The 23062-nt window shown below is 41.1% G+C and overlaps 1 protein-coding gene and 1 long non-coding RNA gene across 14 annotated transcripts in view; one reads left to right on the plus strand and one right to left on the minus strand.

Annotated features, from left to right (window-relative positions):
* The window catches only part of LINGO2 (leucine rich repeat and Ig domain containing 2), a 3171904-nt gene that overhangs the window by 2966441 nt on the left and 182401 nt on the right, over window positions 1-23062 (plus strand). The window lies entirely within an intron of this gene.
* LOC141145712 (uncharacterized) lies at window positions 11805-20428 on the minus strand. Its single transcript, XR_012244623.1, has 3 exons — window positions 20367-20428; window positions 15408-15564; window positions 11805-15168 (listed from the first exon to the last, which is right to left on the minus strand). It is a non-coding gene; the product is annotated as an uncharacterized lncRNA (long non-coding RNA).

Here is a 23062-nt window from a genome sequence, read left to right on the forward strand (position 1 = left end):
TGGGCACTGAGGTGGCACAGAGGGGCACTGATGAGGTGGAACAGATGTGCACTGATGAGGTGGCACAGGTGGGCACTGATGAGGTGGAACAGATGTGCACTGAGATTGCACAGATGTACACTGATGAGGTAGCACAGATGTGCACTGATGAGGTGGCACAGCTGGGCACTGATGAGGCGGCACAGATGGGGCGGCACAGATGGAGCGGCACAGATGGGCACTGATGAGGTGGCACAGATGGGCACTGATGAGGCGGCACAGATGTGCACTGATTGATTGCACAGATGTGCACTGAGGCAGCACAGATGGGCACTGATTGGCACAGGTGGGCACTGATGAGGTGGAACAGGTGGGCACTGATGAGGTGGCACAGGTGGGCACTGATGAGGTGGCACAGGTGGGCACCGATTGTGCAGATGTGCAGATGGACACTGATCACCGCTGGGCAGACAGGTGGGCACTGATTGGCACAGGTGGGCACTGATTGGCATAGATGGGCACTGTACTGATGGGGCACTGTACTGATGGGCACTGTACTGATGGGGCACTGTAGGCACTGTAAAAACATTTTTGCAACACTCACAGATCACTGACAGTTTCTCTCTCTCTCCTCACACGCTGTCTCTGTGTGAGGAGAGAGAGCCGGCAATGAGAGATGATCTCAAATGTTAACATTTGAGATCATCGCTCATTGGCCATGGCAATCACGCTGTTAATGGCCGCTGTGATTGGCCATTTACAGCAATCTGTGATTGGCTGTGTCCAAGGGACACGGCCAACACAGAATTTCCCCAATGCGCGCTCGTGAGCGCGCACGGGGAGCGAGGAAAGGGGAGGCCATCATATGACGGCCTCCCAGGAATTGAGATCCATGCTGTAGCCGTCATTTGGTGTCAGGTGGTCAAATGACTTTTTTTCCTTTAAAAATGACATTTTGTGCGGGGACTGTTCTAAGCATGGGAAACACGCGCCACTTTACAGGTATACTATAGACACCCCCCAGGTACGATATTTAAAGGACCTGGGTCCCCAAACCCTTTTTAGGACAATACCATGCAAATTAGCCTTTAAAATGAGCACTTTTGATTTCAAATGTTCGAGTCCCATAGACGTCAATGGGGTTCTAATGTTCGTGCAAATTTTCGGTCCGTTCACAGGTTCTGGTGCAAACCGAACCGGGGGGTGTTCGGCTCATCCCTATTGCTCTACCACAGTTATACAGACATATGTACAACTTGATTGAAAACTTGACAACTTTAACTAGAGCCAACCCAATGGCATGTTTTCTGACTTATGGAAGGAAACCAAAGCCAAGAGAGGAAACCCCCATGTTTCTCCATGATTAAGCTCTAAGGGGCAGAGTGAAATGCATTGGGGGCATGGCCTGGTGGCAGCCCAGGCTGAGGTTGTCATTCTTACCATCACACACTCGTGTGGATGTGTGGCCCTGGGGATTCCTTTTTTCTCTCTCCAGTTACCGTAAGATCCAGGACGAGCTCCACTCCCCTGCCAACACTCCCGCAGCAGCAGATGCATATACCATCGATATCACTCCCTGAATCAGCAGAGCCTGAGCGGCACACTACACTTTCTAAGCCCCCCAAACTTGCACAAACTTCATGAAGACTGTGTTTCCTGCCGAGAATTTACCCATAACACCAGTACTGCATGGTAAAAATTATGACTAAAGAAGCACCTTGCTGTTCCACCTTTCAATATTTTACCTATTTACCATTTTAAAATCTATGTAGAGCCTAAACTATTTTTTATTATTGGAATAGAGAAAGGAAAAGCTAAAACCCATTAGTTTTCTGCTGTCAATGTCCAGTTTCCCCATGCTTCTGTCTCTAGAGATGCAATAGAAGTGATAGGAAATCTTTAACGCAAAACTATCTTAACTCCCAACTAGGAACGCCTATAGCAATGCATACATTTACAGCAGGTATGTATTGGAAGTAATCCCATCTTCCCAAAAGGTACAGCAACATATTCATTGCTTAAAGTGGAACTTTAGCCAGTAATTAAAAATAAGTGCTTATACTGTTTAACCATTTCACTGCCAGAGCAATTTTTGCACTTTTTGCACACATTTTTAGAAAATAATTTCTAAGATTACATAAACCCCCCAAAAAATTATATATTTCCTGAAAGCAGACACCCTAGAGAAGAAAATAGTGGTAGGTCTGAAATATGCAAAAAAATAAGGCAATTTAGGGCATGCAAATGCTATTAAATTACCCTTTTTTTTAGTAAAATATAAAAGACAAGGTTGCAAATTAGATACCAAACATGTCAAATCCTAAATTTGCATGCACCTGTGAAATGGCGACAAACTTCAGTACCCTATATTTTCCAATATTGCACTCGCTCCGGTGTGTGCACCGATATGTAACATATATCGCAATTAACGTTTATATATGCCCTGACGTGTGTGTTTACATTTGTGTGTGCATATATGTGGGAGTGGGGGCCTTAAAAATTTTTTGGGGAGAATTCTATGTCTTTGGATGCAACTTTAATTTTTTTACAATTTGAATTTTTTTTTTTAACTTAACTTTTTCTTTTTTCATCACATAGGGGAAAGGTTTTTTGGTGACAGGTACCCTTTAAGGAGACATCAGGGGGCTAAAAGAACCCGAATGCCTCTCCTGTGCTCCACTGAATATAATGCAATGCTGATTATATTGCATTACATTCTTTCCTGGCTATGCTGGCCGGGGACACTGACAAGGGAACCCGGAAGTAATGTCAAACATTCCACTTTCAGCTCAGCAACAAGAAGGGGAGGAAAGCAGACATGAACCCACTCAGTTTCTTCCCCTCTACCCGGTGGCACCTGCTATGCCAGTAATGAACCTGCAGATGGTCAAGCAGAGCCGGGGATACATGGCTGGGGCCTGCGTTTGGGGGTGGGCACATTACTGGGGTTTTGTGGAAGTAATCAGGTGGCAGCACAGCCACAAAACTCTTTGCATCTGACAGGCAGGAGTCTGGTTATGTATACACAATACACACAATCCTGGTGGCTGCAGCTACCGGCAATGTGTGTAAAACACCCCCCCACACCCCAATGTATGTCTCACCCAGCTCTGCACTTGCTTAGTTGCTCTCCATTTTTGGCATTGTGCTGAAAATCAGAGCCACTAGAGGTTAATCTGCTGACAGTCTAAAGATTTACTGCTGCTCAGGCGCTCTGAGCTTTTGCAAAATGACAGACTCTGGCAAGAAGAAACAGGAGCAATGCTGAAGGCAAATTACAGCACACACTAATTTTGGTAGCATAATTATGTGTGGAATGTATGTTCCTTGCTAAAGAACATTATTTGCTAACATGTTGTTATGGGTAAAGCTCCTACTTCAAAGCAGCTGAAGCAATGAAAACTTGTCAGGGATCAAAACCATTATATTCAAAACTAAGAACAGTTTGAGCTATACATACACATCCTTACCCATCACCTGTCATTTTTTTTTCTGGGAGTGTGTGTAAAGCATATGCATATATTTAGTTGCTAATTTTAGGGAAAGCTACTATAACATGAATGCACACGATTAAATTACATAATTAGTATAATTACAATATTTGCCCTTATACATGCATCCTAAAAATAGCTCCAGGTGTGTTTGCCATGAAGTATGTCTTCTTAATGGAAGAGATATACCAAGGATGCAATCTTTAAAATGATTTCATTTGTTCCATCAGTTTCAGTAGTGAAGTGTTGTCACAGCAAAGTGAACCTTCTACTCTGGCACTTGCCAGAAAGGTGTTTATGGAACTGTGTCCTATTGGGGTTGACTTACTAAAGCTGGAGCATGCAAAATGTGGTACATCTCTGCATAGTAGCCAATCGGCTTCCAGGTTTTATTGTCAAAGCTTAATTGAACAACCTGGAACAAGTTAGAAGCTGATTGGTTACTATGCACAGCTGCGCCTATTGATTTGTATATGATTCTTCTAAAGACCATCAGTACTTTAACAGAGGTGCATGTTCCCATACATCACATGTATGCAAAATAATTTGTACAGAAGACCCACAGGGGCATATTTTGCCATTTTAGTACAAATTGTTTTATGTCTTTTCTTTATAATGATATAAAAATTGACTGTTTTTTTAATCCCTTAACACTTCATTAAAAGAGGCGTGATGAATAGCAATAACAGATAGCATCATATGGCCTTTATGTCTTTTCATCAAGCCTTTCTGTTTTATGTCCATAGCACAGAATCAATAAGTGTGATTCAATTTATCCTTTAAATGGGCTAATCGTTCACACAGTAAGCAAGTTCAAGAGGGTTCTTTGACTTTTGAACTTCTCAATCCCTGCATTGTGGTGCAGTTGATTGAGGCAGTCAGGCGCAAGCATTCTTAAACCTTTTATTGATAGTATTTTATGATGTTGTCTACTAGATTTTAAAAATAATTTTTCAGAGATAAATAGAACTCTCTAACACGTGATATCTGTCAAATGATTTATTTGCATTTCCTATGAGTCCTGAGTTCTACGAACACTTGACATTAAAACTATATTCATATCTGTATCCTTGTATCCGATTAAGCACATAATCTACAGAAAGGATCACATAATATAATCAAGGATTTCCACTTATGTGCAGCTTTGCGTGTCATATTGCATTGTTCTTCTCCACAATTCTGAGAACAGAGTTTACCTGCCTTAGTTCATCCAAGAGACAAATGATAAAAATACAGTTTCAGTATATTGTTGATTACTCGCAAACATCTTAAAAAAAGGTAGTGCAAAAACAATGATGGGCAGAATACAATAACACTTAGCAACCACTTTGATTTTAGCTGTCCTTTTAAAATAGAATAGTTGAAAATAATTACCGGTTGAATGATTCACAGTGTGGACAGTTTTGGTATTCCTATTACAGACAAAAAAAATTCTTTGATCTTAGCATGTAAAGAATTATTACAAGTGAATGGTTTGAAGATGATATATTGATTAAGCATACAAGAGAATTTAGACTTTGGTTATACATGACTATAAATATGAGCAACTGAATTCACGAGGCTCAAGGTTTGATATAGATGTGTGAATCCCAGTGACCTCATTGACCAAATATGATCATGTCTATATTTTGTCAATGATTTTACCCAGGAGACCCCTCCTCTTTATTTATTCTTTCTTAACTGATGGAGGGGAGCAGACTGAAGCAATGGCTAAGTAATGAGGGAACGTGGAGGCTGGGAGGGATATGTGACTGATGAGGGGCACTAGAAGGGCTGATGGGGGGGATGACTGTGATTCAGGGGATTCGCTGATTGGCAGAGGGGGCTGCTATGATGGATAGTGGGAGGAACCAGCAGATGCAGGAGAGAGGTAGAATTGATGGGTGAGTGCGGCAGTGGCATGGGGTGATTAATGGCTGGTTGATGTGCTGTGCTTGATGGAGGTAGGCACTGGGTCTGATGGGTGAGGTGTTGTGAGTGATGGGAAGAGGTGCTGTAACTGATGGGGAGGAAGCTGTGACTTATGGGAAAGGTGCTGTGTCTGTTTTACTTATGATGGTGAAGATGTTGTTACATATATTCATTAAATCTGAAAAAATACCCTTAGCCTTTTAATTCCCCCCGGTCCCAACAAATACAGTAGGTGTTCTGGATGACATTTTCTTTTATGCATACCCATCAAACATTTATGTAGACGAGTGCCATTAACATTTTATATATTACATTAATGTTTTTTGCTAAAGGTTATTTTTTTCTGGGTACATTTCTATGTAAGGTACCAATAGCAAATTTATGAAGACAAAGCTTAAAAACAGCTCTCTGGACATATTAGGAGCTGTACTTGAGGCCTGTTATATTTTATAAGTTAACCACAACTGATCTAGTGACCTGAAACAAGCATATAGAATAGGAAATTGAATGGGGGGCATGCTTGCCCCGGGCTAGCGACTCACTAGGTAGTAATGACATTCTTTGATTGTGCCCCTTTAATAACTAACACAGCAATTGCAGCTTCCTTATTTCTACATTCATGTGTTTAAATGTAAACGTTAAATCACACACAGAAAAAGGCTCCTCTATAAAAATAAAATTAGAAAAATGTTTTGTTGTGAACTAAGAAAAGGGTTCAAGCTAGGAGCTACATCATTAATATAATCAATTTAAGTGTGTTGACTGTCTAAAGCAAAGTAATTATATTAAAAGTAAACACTTTAGTGTTTGGTAATTTTTCAAAGAAACAAGATTGTCTTTGCAGTGCAATTCTTAAGGTCAGATGTGCGGGTCAGTCAATTTTCTTCACTAATCCACACTGCAGTTGTTTATTAATAATACTTTGAATTTAAAGAGCAAAGCTGTAACACAATAAAAGGCTACAATTATGGTTTTCATCAGCCTCTACTAATGCATTACATTACTGAATTAAAGATGTTACCATTTTTTCTTAATTACCCTACATTTGGAGTGAAGAACAAAAAAGAGCATGTGAAGAACACAGCAAAAATAGGAAAGGGAAGGAAATGTGAGATATTACTTGCTGAAGTACAACAATGTATGCTTATCAAGAATGCAAGACATCCACCACTGCAGTTGCCTCCCTAATGGACAATTCTTGTAAAATAATCTCCATTTATTCTAATGGTGCGTAATAAATGGCCTTTCCATAGAATGAATGGAGATTAAAAAAAAAAAAAGTCCATCTGGGAACCATCTGCAGCGGTGGTACTGTGACTCCCAATGGGACACAAAGAAAAGATTTTGGAGGAGCAAGGGCAGATATGTATAGGACTTGAGGGGGTTGCAGGGGCAACAGTTTAAAGTATAATCTACATCTTTACAATATTTCACAGAGATACAGTAAATCCTTCAGGTGTATTCAATTATGAATACTGATTACAACCTAGATGCTATATACAGTATACACAAGGTGCTTATTGCTAGTAGATGTGTTAGTAATAACATAAGCAGCCAACAGCTAACTTCATTGTTTGACAGAAACAATGGAATGTATGACCCAGAGTGCTTAGCATGCAAGTCGGTGCCTATAGGAAACGGTATTAATACAAGGCCTTGTTTTTTACACAAATCAGTCAAATTTGGATATGTACCTGAAAATTTATAGCAGACTGTTTTAACCAAGCTTTAACCCCACTGACGTAGGGCCACCCAGTTCGTAACAGATTTAGACCTATGGTATATAATCAAATGTATGTGATCTGGATCATTAAAAAATGCTAAACTTTAAAAAATAAAATATTTAGACACAATAAACATATTTAGAATAACTAAAGATGTAGTCATTGAGTGATGGATGGTAAAAAAAAAATGTATCCAGTAAAAAATATTTAGAATAACTAAAGATGTAGTCACTGAGCGATGCATGGTAAAATTTTCTATCCAGTCAGGTTGATATACAAAAATAATTGGGCATGAAAATCGAGATGCCTGATACACAGGTTGGTTTTCTTGCCTAGAATACCCATTGGATGTAGCTAGCTTTTAAGTATGCAAAATCATGGTCCTAGTAGGAGATGCAGCCAGTAAATCTTTTATTTGTTTATGGTGTCTTAAATCTGCCACCTGCTTAAGAGAAAGACGCAATGTATAAATTCAACACAAACAGAAATAGTATGTGTATCTCTGTGTAAGGTATTTGATTTTCCTTGAATATAGTTTGTAAGCACAGAATTAAGTAGGATCCATTAATTATTTTATATGTTTGGACTTATTTGTTACCTAAAATATGGCAATATGGCTGTACTTTAACATACAGCAAACAACTACTTTTTTGCTATCAACTGGATACTGGTTCCATGTCCTTTGTAGTTCAGACAGTAAGTCTCACTACGGGCTATGTTTAATATCTTTTCTTTGTGTGTACAGAAAACAGATTAAGACAACCTCAGTCAAGTCATATCAAGTCCCTCAGGGAGTGAAGGGCAGTTTTTTGAAATTCACACAAGTTGTCTGTGACTTTCAGACTTGAAGGTTCCTCTCTGTTCATTTGTCATTTTTACATACTTTTTAAGGCTACTGAATGACTGTTACTCCAACTTTATTCTTATGCTAAAGCACATGGATGCTAAAGCAAAATTCTATTGCAGAATACATGAACGCAGCATGCACATATTTCACTGGTATTTTAGAGGATTTTATAAACACATAATGAATATGATTTGTGATGACAGCTGATGATTTACCCTTTTTAACTTTCTAAGGCATAATTATAATAATGTATAATAATTTATTATAATTATAATAATGTGCAAATGTTATACATTTTTGTAAAACATAATTTTTGTGTCTCATCATTTTATTTGATTGATCAGCCCAACTGATGGTTTATATGCTTTACTTTATTGTATTTGTTACTAGTAAACTGATTGCTGGAGAATGTGGAAAAAATACCTCTTCCCGGACATGACCATGGTCTCAAATGCCAGACAACATGGAGGGAACAGAATAATTATGCCACCTCGTTGTTTTCAAAGCAGTATTCCTAATTTGTTTGAATTATTGGCCTCCACGCATTAAAGAAGGCCATGGGCCATCTGTAACTTCTGTCATTTAAAGATAAATAGTGTGAGAAGGCATAGAGAGTTGTGGAGCTCACTAATGTCAGCATGTTTTAACCTCAGGCAACATTTTTTATCTCCCCATGTCACTGACACCAACACTATGCTTCAATATTACATTTTGTAAGTTTTATCACATATATGACAAGATCTTGGTAGGCAATGTCAGTTTCATCAACCCATTTATGATGCCTGTGTCTGTTTCAATAGATTACAGCACTCTCTCTCATATATACAGTATATACAGTGGGGACGGAAAGTATTCACACCCCCTTAAATTTTTCACTCTTTGTTGTATTGCAACCATTTGCTAAAATCATTTAAGTTCATTTTTTTTTCTCATTAATGTACACACAGCACCCCATATTGACAGTAAATCACAGAATTGTTGACATTTTTGCAGATTTATTAAAAAAGAAAAACTGAAATATCACATGGTCCTAAGTATTCCGACCCTTTGATCGGTATTTAGTAGAAGCACCCTTTTGATCTAATACAGCCATGAGTCTTTTTGGGAAAGATGCAACAAGTTTTTCACACCTGGATTTGGGGATCCTCTGTCATTCCTCCTTGCAGATCCTCTCCAGTTCTGTCAGGTTGGATGGTAAGCGTTGGTGGACAGCCATTTTTAGGTCTCTCCAGAGATGCTCAATTGGGTTTAAGTCAGGGCTCTGGCTGGGCCATTCAAGAACAGTCAGGGAGTTGTTGTGAATCCACTCCGTTATTTTAGCTGTGTGCTTAGGGTCATTGTCTTGTTGGAAGGTAAACCTTTTTTCCTCATTAATGTACACACAGCACCCCATATTGACAGTAAATCACAGAATTGTTGACATTTTTGCAGATTTATTAAAAAAGAAAAACTGAAATATCACATGGTCCTAAGTATTCCGACCCTTTGATCGGTATTTAGTAGAAGCACCCTTTTGATCTAATACAGCCATGAGTCTTTTTGGGAAAGATGCAACAAGTTTTTCACACCTGGATTTGGGGATCCTCTGTCATTCCTCCTTGCAGATCCTCTCCAGTTCTGTCAGGTTGGATGGTAAGCGTTGGTGGACAGCCATTTTTAGGTCTCTCCAGAGATGCTCAATTGGGTTTAAGTCAGGGCTCTGGCTGGGCCATTCAAGAACAGTCAGGGAGTTGTTGTGAATCCACTCCGTTATTTTAGCTGTGTGCTTAGGGTCATTGTCTTGTTGGAAGGTAAACCTTTTTTCCTCATTAATGTACACACAGCACCCCATATTGACAGAAAAACACAGAATTGTTGACATTTTTGCAGATTTATTAAAAAAGAAAAACTGAAATATCACATGGTCCTAAGTATTCAGACCCTTTGCTGTGACACTAATATATTTAACTCAGGTGCTGTCCATTTCTTCTGATCATCCTTGAGATGGTTCTACACCTTCATTTGAGTCCAGCTGTGTTTGATTATACTGACTGGACTTGATTAGGAAAGCCACACACCTGTCTATATAAGACCTTACAGCTCACAGTGCATGTCAGAGCAAATGAGAATCATGAGGTCAAAGGACCTGCCTGAAGAGCTCAGAGACAGAATTGTGGCAAGGCACAGATCTGGCCAAAGTTACAAAAAAAATTCTGCTGCACTTAAGGGTCTTAAGAGCACAGTGGCCTCCATAATCCTTAAATGGAAGACGTTTGGGACGACCAGAACCCTTCCTAGAGCTGGCCGTCCGGCCAAACTGAGCTATCAGGGGAAAAGAGCCTTGGTGAGAGAGGTAAAGAAGAACCCAAAGATCACTGTGGCTGAGCTCCAGAGATGCAGTCGGGAGATGGGAGAAAGACAGCTAAAATAATGAAGGAGTGGCTTCACAACAACTCTGTGACTGTTCTTGAATGGCCCAGCCAGAGCCCTGACTTAACCCCAATTGAGCATCTCTGGAGAGACCTAAAAATGGCTGTCCACCAACGTTTACCATCCACCATGACAGACCTGGAGAGGATCTGCAAGGAGGAATGGCAGAGGATCCCCAAATCCAGGTGTGAAAAACTTGTTGCATCTTTCACAAAAAGACTCATGGCTGTATTAGATCAAAAGGGTGCTTCTACTAAATACTGAGCAAAGAGTCTGAATACTTAGGACCATGTGATATTTCAGTTTTTCTTTTTAAATAAATCTGCAAAAATGTCAACAATTCTGTGTTTTTCTGTCAATATGGGGTGCTGTGTGTACGTTAATGAGGAAAAAATGAACTTAAATGATTTTAGCAAATGGCTGCAATATAACAAAGAGTGAAAAATTTAAGGGGGTCTGAATACTTTCCGTCCCATATATATATATATATATATATATATATATATATATATATATATATATATAGACAGATAGAGAAAAATGAAGAGAGAGACAAATGAAGATATTATTAAAGTGTTACGAGGTCCACATCATAAAAAAACTATCAAGAAATTCCGTGTTACATGCTGTTAATACACACGCAGTCACTATGAGATTCGTTTTCTGCATTCTGCAAAAAACCCGGTTGATACTGCTGCTCTCTATCTCCACCTTCTGTCCATGTTCCCATTTCATCTAATGATTTTGCAGCTGTAGTGGAAACTCTGCACATGCTCAGTTTTCAGTGATTTTCTATACTGAACACTTCCTCCCTATCACATCTGAACAACCCATGTGGCTATAGAGTCACACATGTGGGCATATTTACAGTGGTAAATGACAGCCCACTCTCTTCCTCCTCCTCTATGCTCACTAACCAGCTAAACACAATGGGGGTGGGATATTACATGTAGATTAATGGAGGCTTCACATCCTTCCTATTCTAAGACACAGGCTGGAGAAGAGTGACACAGTCTGTGACTGGCAGAAATCCCCCCACACCATGTTATTGCCAAAAAACAATAAGGATTGAATTTCAAATCTATATTTGTATGATAACCTAAAACAGTTTATTGATATTAATTATTTATTTTTACTCTGTATTCCAAAAGCTGTTTTTTTTTATTTTGAAGATGTGATCAACAGGAGAGGACTAGAAGCTCCTGCTGCTCATGTTTCCCTGCAGACAAGCTGGGAAAGAGCTGGGTCATGTGACAGCTTTATATTGATTAGGAAAAAGGTACTTTTTTTTAATTAAAATAATTACAGTGCCATAATTCACATACAGAAATAGAAGGGACAATGTAAATTAAACAGTGTGTGTTTAGTAGCACTTTAACACTTGCTGATTGGATTCTAAAACGTGGAGATCCACAGATTTTGCTTAACAGGCAGAAATACACTATCAAAATGAAGAACATTTTCAGGAAAATTAATGCACAAAAGGCAACATTCAAATAAAGAATTCGTAGATGACCTTGTTATTCAAATTAGCTCAGTACAAGAGTTCTGTGATACAGTCATACAATGTTGCAATTTAACATTGCTGAAGAAACTTTATATTGTATAATTACTGACAAGGAAAACCCACCAGTGACTTGAACAAAACTCTGGTACATGAAGTTAAAAGGTATTAGATAATAAAAATGGTGCTGTATGTGCATGCATTCTTAAGCCAACCATATATGGATTGAAATTCAGCTGGTTGAGCAGGGACTGTTTGAATTTCGATCCATGTATGGACAGGGAGTTTGTACACAAGTCTATCTACTGACTCTTCTGTACAACCGTCCTGTTGGCTTTGCCCCACTCAAACAGCGCTGCAGGCTATAGCTGGCAACGCTGATCAGTGTATTCTGGCAGTGGGGGGGGGGGGGGTCTCCCTGCTGTCAGAATACAATAGCTCAGAGGGGAGAATTTTCCCATCCACACACGATGTTTGAGTGGAAATAATTTAGTTATCTATGGGCTACCTTATATAAACCTGCATGATCAAATTGCCCTGAAATGTATGTTAATGCCTATGAGGACAAGAAGAAAGCATGACAAGGAACCTACTGGCTTATCACAGGGGCAAAGAATAGTTATTAACAAAATTGAACCCCAGTGCCACTTTTTTTATACAAATGCTAGTGTCCATAGACATGTCTCAGAGGGAGTGGGTGTTGATTATCTTTGGCAATTTATAACATACAACCATGCCAACTGTATTGCTTGCGGTTTTTAATATGCCTAACATGCAGCACATGTCTGTTTAACCCCACCAGTGTTTTCTTCTAACATGATCATCAGAATTTTTAAGAATAATTCTGCCAATAAATAGAGCAGGGACAGGTAAGTGTAGGATAATAATAACACTTCCCTTATGTGCACCTGTGTCCACCCTATTCCCCCACAAAGTAAAGGGGTCTATAGGAGTGAATAGTGGGAATGATACTTTATAGTACCAGTCTTCCTATTCAAAAGGAGGACTGGTACTTTAAGCTGTCTATCTATCTATCTATCTATCTATCTATCTATCTATCTATCTATCTATCTATCTATCTATCTATCTATCTATCTATCTATCTATCTATCTATTTCTTTTACTTTGTCTGTATGTCAATCATCCATCCATATTCATGCTTGAATTGCTTCTTAAAAAAATGTTTACTAAGTTTACTAATACTGTATGTGTCACAGCAGTCTTAAATAGTTATATATTTGTATGCAGCACTTTACTTGTTTTTGCACACTACAGAATGACCAAAATATCACTTTGCATTCTCAGCCTTACAGGCTCAGTAATTAAGATGTTATAATTTTGCAGATAAGCCAAGATAATAGGTGAAGCTAACTACATCTGTATTTGCAAAAGGATGTTTAATTCTCCCTGGTTGAAACTAAACACATCCAATGACAAGAGCTGCCCTATAAAAATAATTCAATAGAGCATATATTAGTCCACTGACATGACAGTTTGTCTGAAGTTTCTTTGTCTCGTGGGATGATAATTATCATACGTAGGTAGCAGTATGCACTCTAATTTGTCTGGTAGTGTCAATTTAAAGTTATCATCTAATTAGCCTACAAAAGTCGTTTCAGCAGGAACACATTTGGGTAAACCATGAAACATGAGTAAAGCAAAAGCATCAATACCTGCAGTGAGACCTTGAAAAGCAAATAGGTGATTTCCCAATGGGACTAAATACCATCAACATTATCCATACAGCTATGTCTGATATATAAACTGATAGTAAGCTTAAACTTCTGACCTATTAAAACTGTTAGCAAAGCTTTAACCCAGTACCTGCAAGTGGATTAAATATGATCCTAGAGCTCTTAATCCATACTTTGATTTTCCTTTAGAATATCACCATTTTCTTTCTCTTAAATATCAAAGTGTTAACTTAATCTTACATAATACCTTCTAGTACTAACATTATCTGCATTTAATTATTAAAGCATTTGTGGATTCTTGTTCAATATTATTCAGTTCTAGTTTCAAAAGTGTAGATCTAAAACAAGTTGGGGAAGTGAGATGCTTGCTAGCAAAGGAAACTTTCACTGTCATGATTTAGCTTGCAATTTTCCTGCCTGTGTAATTCTTACCTCCTTGCTGCAGTGCTTCTCCTAGTTCTCTGATTCCTTTCACATGTGTTGTTCGACTTCTGTGCTTACTTCTGTACTCACCTATGGGTGTCACCTGCTATTCTGTGGGTTTATATTACCTTTCCCTTTCATCACTATGTGGCACTGCCTCCCATTTTGCTTCCCTATATAACACATGCTCCAAGCAGCCCATGTTGCTTGAGCAACTTCCTGTTTGCCAAGTGTTTTGTGTATTCAGTGTCTGATTTCATGTATACCGACCCCAGCTTTGTCTTCTGCCATCTGTACTCTGGATACGCGGTCTCTTTATCATAAGCTGCGCGTACCTGGGTGCTGCAATCTGGTTCCAGCTTGCTGCAAGTCCATCCCCACCATCAGGGGCCCTGGTGGAGAAGCAGGCTGGAGCTTAGTCTCCACTCCCTAGGAAACCCTGGATTGGCATTCTGCAAGGGTTCACAACCACAGAAACCTGACATTCATATTTTATATGAATACACATGTAGCATGCAGATCTAGTAAAATAATGTATAATTTATCAGTGTTGGGAGATCAGCACTGATAGTTTTCATTGCAGAGAGCATTCCCCTTCCCTAGGGCTCCCATCACACCTCTATCCTGCCTGTAACCAAAATCCTAACTTTTCTTGAAAACTTCGCTCCATGTCTGCATACTTTTTTCTTCTGTGTTGGGATCCTCTGCACCAAAACCAAATTCCCCAGCATCATCAGATATTGACACCAGGATCCCAGCAGTGGGATCTACTAGTTTGTAATAGACATTTGACTAAAACAGCATCACACAAGTGTAGTGCTGGCTTTGTAGGCATTAGGAAAAATGTCAGTTCTTATATACCCTTCTTTAGCTGTGACAAAGCAGTTCCACTTCTGCCTGGTTGTCATATAATATAAACATAGGCCACTCACCAGCTCTGTTAATGTTTCTGAGGCCTGAAGACAGTTCATATCTGTATTGCAAAGTGTAGCACTAGGGTCACAGGTTTAGGCACTTTTTATTCCACAGTCAGACCTTATGGTCCTTAGGCATTTAAACTGATGCCTAGGAACAAAGGAACCACAGGATTTACATCTTCTGCCAATCAAACAGTACAATACAGCAGATAATTTATGGGGGTCACCAGTAGATTTAAGGGTCCATTTTGTAGAAATGTTGATAGTTCCTACAAAAAAAAAATAAATAAATAAATAATAATAATAATAATAATAATAATAATAATAATAATAATAATAATAATAATAATAATAATAATAATATATATATATATATATATATATATATATATATATATATATATATATATATATATATATATAGAGCGCAGCAGAGTGCAGTTTACAAATCCTTAAATGTTGTGGCTGCATTTGTTTTGATTTTTTTAAGGCTTTTTTTATTCCTTACCTAGTGATCCAGCCGGTAATTATGTTCTTTTTCAACTTCCTTTAACGCACCAAGTTGTCCAGAAAAAGTGGTAGTTGTAGGATTGAAACAAACCATTTAACGATGAGAAGGGTGCTAACAATGGCCAGCTTTTATTCACTTATATGAAATCTTTATCCTAAAAGAAAAAAAAATGTTGCTATGACTGCTTCAAACTTGTTGGAGGTTGGCTTTCATTTCTTAGTCAAGACTAGCTAAGGCTGCTGGAGCATTCACAGCCTGGTACACACTAGAAGTTTTTTTTGTTCATACATCACGGGACACAGAGCCTTTGATAATTACGCGGGTTAGATAGTCACCATCAGGTGATTGGACACTGGCAACCCTAATTACAAGGCGAGTTTCTTCCCTATATAACCCCTCCCATATGGAGAGTACCTCAGTTTTTTCGCCGGTGATTAAGGTGGTTGGTCACGTTGAAGATGTGCTAAGAAGAGATCTCTGTTTAACGGTCTCTACGGGGGCCTAGGAGCTATACAACCGGATCCATACCTCGGGACAATAAATACACCTAAGATGGATGGTACTCGGGCCTCGTGAAAGAAGAAACAAGGTTTTGCCTGTAATGTCTCTCTCTTTGAGGACTGGGCTCTGGGATCCAGCACATTGGGGCACAAGTTAAAAGTCTTCTACAGGTCCAGGGAAGAGGATCCTGTAAGTAGGAACCCAGAACCCTGAAGGTTGGCACAACATTACCCGCCATGATGGGTAAGGGTTGGATCTGTCTGTTCTCAGCAGTTTCCTGCCACTGGGATAAGGTAAGTGAAGACAAACCTAGGTTTTTACCTTAAGGATTATCGTCTGTGAGTAGTTTTCATGTCTTACCTGGTTTCCACCACTAGAGGGAGTAAGAGACATACCTGGTGTTTACTTAGATGCCTTCCAGGATACACGCTCAGTGAAGCTGGTCTGTGAAGCCGCTTACCTCCTCCGCTGCAGTCTCTGCCACATAAACTGAAAGGGGGATCCCATGTAGCCTTGGGGTCCTACGTAGACTCCGTAGGTCTCTTTTCTCCCCCCTCACCCCCGGCCGCCGCCATGATGGTCCTGGGGGCAAGCTTTTATGGCAGATTCGGTGGGGAAGGAGGGGGGCATGGTTGCGGGCGCCGTGCAGGTGTGGCGTGCATCAGTGCGCAGGTGCGAGGCGGCAATGTTTAAAGCCCAGGATGCCGGAGCCCCTGTAAGTGGTGGGACACAGAGCTGTGGGCAGTAAGCATCTCAGTGGATTCGGATCCAGGCGTACCTAAGACACCTACTCAGCATCAGGTTGTGCAGACTAAACTAATAATTATGTTGTAAGACTAAGGCACAACAGTGATTGCATCTATACTAGTACCTCTGCTTTTGCAGCTTAGGACTGTGTCTCCCCGTAAGAGGGCTTCAGGGGCAGGTAAAAGAGGCACTAAGAAATCACCGCCTAGATCTAGGGGTTCTGAATGTGCCTGCAGAATACCATCCCCCCTGCCTGAAACACTGGAGGCAGCCTCACAGGATGAGTCATTGCCCTTGTCAGGCTTTGCAGCCTCTCCCAATATTGCAGCCCCTGTGTATGTCACTGAAGACACTATGAAAGCTGCATTGGATGGTTTAGAAGGAAGAATTGCTACTTTAATCACAACTTCCTTAAAGAGTAGCAGAAAATGTGATAGATTCCCTGACTCTGCTCTAGGTTCCTGATCGGATGAGCAATCTGATAATGATGAAGTATCCCTATCTGGGGATGGGGATCAGGAGCAGTCAGACGATTCAGGGGATGAGGAGAAGCTCTCTTTTTCCTCTCGTGCGTCAAGGTGCAGGTGCAAAATTATACTGAGTTGGTGCATGCCACATACAAACTGCCATCTGCTGAGGCTGCCATATCCTCTGTTTCCTCCTTGAGATCCTGGAAATCCTCACAGGCTGCATATACCTTCCCAATTCATTTCTTGCTGGAAAAATTGTTGTATGAGGACTGAGTTCACCCAGATAAGCTATTTTCTCCTCCTAAGAAGTTTTTCCTTCTTTATCTGGTAGAGGAAAAATTCACCAAGAAATGGGGGTGCCAGCAATTGATGCGGCTGTTTCTTGTGTGAATAAAAGCCTGACTTGTCCTGTGTACAATGCTCAGGGGTTCAAAACTCCAACTGACAAAAAGGTGGAATCTTTATTTAAAGCCTCCTTTTCTGTGGCTGGCACTGTGGTCCAACCTGCAGTCGCAGCAGTTGGCATGTGCCAATTCCTAAAGGAACAAATGAAGCTGGTGGTTAACCTCCTCCCCACTGAACAGGTCGAGGTTTATACTGACCTTCCTAAGGCCTTATGTTTTGCGGTTGATGCCATTATGGATTCTGTTCAGCAAGCATCCCGCCTTACTCTCCTGCTGGTACAAATGCGCAGGTCCCTTTGGTTTAAGCATTGGACAGCAGAGGCTTCATGCAAAAGATTTTTGTCTGGGTTCCCATTTCATGGGGAACACTTGTTTGGGGATGATTTGGACAAATATATCCAAAGGATTACCGGGGGCAAGACCACTTTGTTGCCAGTTAAGCAGAAGAGTAAACGTCCCTCATTTAGATGTTCTCTTTCCCAGCCCCTGGAGTTTCGACCTCCAGGCAGTGGCGATGGCCTCCCCAGTCCAATACCAGGGGAAATGTCCAAGGCCAGGCCCAAGGGCAGAAAAAGTCTTGGGGTCCAAGATCTGTTAAGCAGAACCCCAAAGTCTCCTTATGAAGAGGTGCCCCCGCTCGGTCGAGTGGGAGGAAAGCTGCTGCGGTTTTCAGACGCCTGGTGGGAAGAGATTCAGGACAAATGGGTAATCTCCATGGTGTCTCTGGGCTACAAGCTGGACTTTGGGGAGCTTCCCCCATCCCTCTTTCTAAGGTCAAGAGTCTCCAAAGATCCAGAAAAAAGGAGGCCCTTGCTTCTGGCCTTAGAACGCCTGTTATCTCAAGGGGTAAATTATAGAAGTAGCCCCAGAAGAGCAAGGCTCGGGTTTCTACTTAAACCTCTTTGACAGTTCCAAAACCAAATGGGGATGTCAGACCTATTCTAGATCTAAAAGACCTGAATAAATGCCTAAACATTTGTTCTTTCCGCATGGAGTCAATCCACTCAATGGTTTCCACCCTTCAGGGAGGAGAATTTCTGGCATCGATAGACATCAAAGATGCATATCTACATGTGCCAATTTTCTCTGCTCACCAAAGGTTTCAATCAGTGTTTGTCTATTTATACTGCCAGAAGGCCCCAAAAAGGGCCAGGCAGCGTCGAAGTACACTATCACTAGAAGGATTTGACAGGTTATTAGTCAGGCCTATGATCTGAATTAGAAAATTCCTCCTTTACAGGTTAAAGCGCACTCGACTAGAGCAGTTAGTGCTTCTTGGGCAGTGCATCACCAGACCTCCATGGCTCAGATCTGCAAGGCTGGTCTTTGGTCCATACATTTACTAGATTCTATCAGGTGGATGTAAGGGGGCATGAGGAAGCTGCCTTCAGGTGCAGTGTGCTGCAGGCAGCAGTATAGGTCCTCACGTCCGATGGCGGTCTGTGTTTCTGATCTGTCTCCCACCCCTCAAATTTGAGCATTGCTCTGGGATATCCCACTTAGTAATTATCAAAGGCTCTGTGTCCCATGATGTATGAACAAGAAAATAGGATTTTTTAATCTAGCGGTCTAAATGAAAAACAGAAACAGAGAAATTCTAGCACAAGCAATGTTATCAAGGCAGTTTCACCCCACTGTTCCTTTGTGTTCTGACAGGTGAACTACCCCCTCGCCAGAATTCACTGATCAGCGCTCACAGTCATTGGCTATGAGCGCTGATCGGATTCTGGTTGGATGCTAGTTTTTCCAGCATGAGTGTTCAGCACAAGCTTGTTGTGAGACTGGCTTCTGTACAACAGACAGCTGTACACAAGGGCCGAAAGTTGGACAGTTAGTGCCAAACTGCTTGATTTCAGAAGATTTTTGGCCCGTGTGTATCCCAGATTGACAACGCTGCATTCCAAAGGTGGCTCCATTGCTGTTCCATTCAGAGTGGACAGGAAGCATGCTACTGGCTGGATTAACAGGCAGGGCTGCTTTTAGAAATCATCGGGCCCCATATAGCCCACCTGACAGGGCCCCCCTCTACTCCGCTCCTAATCCCACCCACTGACCCTGCCTACCTGTCACTTTATTGCATATCTTGGGCAGTGATGGGTCCTCTTTATGGGGAGATCTGGAGTCTATTAGACCCCTGATCCCTCCTCTGCCCTCCAAGGCAGCTGATCAAATACAGATCAATTTGATTGGCTGCTTTCCTAGCTGGTAACAGGCATGTAAATACAGAACTGAAACTTGAAGTGACAAAATCGTCATGGTTTACAGCTTGATTTGTCATAAAGCGAAGGCAGAAACAGAAGTTCCTCCTTCTCCTTATGTATGCCGATGGGATGGGAGGGCTCAGGAAAACAGGGGTGGGTGGTGGCTGAACTCAACAGCGGGGATCATTTTTGCTGTACAAAAAGCATCATGGCCACATTATATATTATCCCCCCTCATCTGCTTTGCACTATAAGGATAAATGGTTGGGAGTAGTAAAAACACACAGATGAACCACACATTTTACCCCCCCAAACACAAGTGTAAGGGCCAATTGACACGCGCAGACATGCATCTCCCATGCAGGGCTGTCTTTTACAGGTACAGGGATGCATAAAGTGTTGTAAATGTGGAATATGGCTGCAATGGATGAGTGCCATCATCCCTAATAATTGGAAATGGAGAAATCCCTCAAGGGGTGGGACTATAGTGGCACTGGTAGATTAAAGTCAAAGAGGTAGTAAGAATTGTAAAAAAATATCAAATTGTATTACAAACTGTACATATATAAAACATCAAGTGAAAATGGTGTATGACAACCATACATGAATATTGGAAAGGTTAGATACAGACACCTAACGTGTTTCGGGACTCCTTCTTCAGAGGTGTCTTCAATATTCAGTACATACAACTTTCTGCAAGATAAAATTACATATTGATATCCAAATATATATATCAGCATATACATGAGCAAAACCATAATGCGACTGCACTCACCCAGAATTTTGAGTGATAAATCTTTTTGTGAAGCTTAAAAACATGCAACAGCGGGCCATGCGTCATTGTTCCATGACACCCAGTCCGATGTGAACACTCAGAACAGACCCGCAGAGATTCCCCCAGCATGCAGGGTGAAGAGACAGGGACTGTGTGATGATAGAAGATGGATATAACCCCAAATGGGAACATGGATCTAGAGGGGGAAATGGCATGTAAATGTATGTGTTAATGCACCCAAATATGCAGATGCATGGTAACATGTATACCACAAAATAAAAAAAGAATAATCCCCCAGTATTTCCAAGCTCAAAAAACGAGTCCACACTGAAAAATATAAACATATGAATAACAACATGTACAGTATCTCACAAAATTGAGTACACCACTCACATTTTTTTTTTTTTAATTATATCTTTTCATGTGACAACACTGAAGAAATGACACTTTGCTACACTGTAAAATACTGAATGTACAGCTTGTATAGCAGTGTAAATTTGCTGTCCCCTCAAAATAATGCCACGTACACACGAGCGGACTTTACGGCAGACTTTGCCCGGCGGACTGGATTTCGTCAGACAATTCGATCGTGTGTGGGCTCCAGCAGACTTTGTTTTCTCAAAAGTTGGACGGACTTAGATTTGAAACATGTTTTAAATTAATCCGTCGAAATCGAGTCCGGTAAAAAAGTCCGCTCGTCTGTATGCTAGTTCGACGGACAAAAAGCCACGCTAGGGCAGCTATTGGCTACTGGCTATGAACTTCCTTGTTTTAGTCCGGTCGTACGTCATCACGTACGAATTCGACAGACTTTGGTGGATTGTGTGTAGGCAAGTCCGTTCATTCAGAAAGTCCGTCGTAAAGTCTGCCGGGCAAAGTCTGCCATAAAGTCCGACCATGTGTACGTGGCATTACTCAACACAGCCATTAATGTCTAAACCGCTGGCAACAAAAGTGAAAATGTCCAAATTGGGCCCAAAGTGTCAATATTTTGTGTGGCCACAATTATTTTCCAGCACTGCCTTAACCCTCTTGGGCATGGAGTTCACTAGAGCTTCACAGGTTGCCACTGGAGTCCTCTTCCACTCCTCCATGACAACATCATGGAGCTGGTGGATGTCAGAGACCTTGTGCTCTTCCACCTTCCATTTGAGGATGCCCCACAGATGCTTAATAGGGTTTAGGTCTGGAGACATACTTGGCAAGTCCATCACCTTTACCCTCAGCTTCTTTAGCAAGACAGTGGTCGTCTTGGAGGTGTGTTTGGGGTCATTATCATGTAGGAATACTGCCCTGTGGCCCGGTCTCCGAAGGGAGGGGATCATGCTCTGCTTCAGTATGTTACAGTACATGTTGGCATTCATGGTTCCTTCAATGAACTGTAGCTCCCCAGTGGAGGCAGCACTCATGCAGCCCCAGACCATGACACTCCCACCACCATGCTTAACTGTAGGCAAGACACACTTGTTTTTTTACTCCTCACCTGGTTGCCACCACTCACACTTGACACCATCTGAACCAAATAAGTTTAACTTGGTCCAGTAATCCATGTCCTTAGTCTGCTTGTCTTCAACAAACTGTTTGTGGGCTTTCTTGTGCCGCGTATGATCTGAGCGCTGACAGGCTGACCCCCCACCCCTTCAACCTCTGCAGAAATGCTGACAGCACTCATACGTCTATTTCCCAAAGACAACCTCTGGATATGACGCTGAGCATATGCACTCAACTTCTTTGGTCGACCATGGCGAGGCCTGTTCTGAGTGGAACCTGTCCTGTTAAACTGCTGTATGGTCTTGGCCACCGTGCTGCAGCTCAGTTTCAGGGTCTTGGCAATCTTCTTATAGCCTAGGCCATCTTTATATAGAGCAAGAATTCTTTTTTTCAGATCCTCAGAGAATTCTTTGCCATGAGGTGCCATGTTGAACTTCCAGTGACCAGTATGAGAGAGTGAGAGCGATAACATGAAATTTAACACACCTGTTTCCCGTTCATACCTGAGACCTTGTAACACTAATGAGTCACATGACACCAGGGAGGGAAAATGGCTAATTGTGCCCAATTTGGACATTTTCACTTAGGGGTGTACTCACTTTTGTTGCCAGCTGTTTAGACATTAATGGCTGTGTGTTGAGTTACTTTGAGGGGACAGCAAATTTACACTGTTATACAAGCTGTACACTCACTACTTTATATTGTAGCAAAGTGTAATTTCTTCAGTGTTGTCACATGAAAAGATAGAATAAAATATTTTCAAAAATGTGAGGAGTGTACTCATTTTTGTAAGATACTGTATATCCACTGTGATGACTGTCATCGCAGGATACACATAAATATAAGTCCATACATATTGTCATACGAGTGTGGAGAGGGGACTTGTATGAGCTTCAGAGAGATAGACACACGTCCAGCCGATCAGAGAACCCTGTGTGCAGACAGCTGCTACCTGGATGCTTAAGAGGGAGGGGGAGCCAATGAGGGCTCCTCCACAGGTGATCACTCAAGCATCATCAGTGGTCAAGCAACAATGCCTGCAACAGGAAGTGGATTCCACATC

The sequence above is a fragment of the Aquarana catesbeiana genome, linkage group LG01, assembly GCF_042186555.1.
Source record: "Aquarana catesbeiana isolate 2022-GZ linkage group LG01, ASM4218655v1, whole genome shotgun sequence".
Classification (NCBI taxonomy): Eukaryota; Metazoa; Chordata; class Amphibia; order Anura; family Ranidae; genus Aquarana; species Aquarana catesbeiana.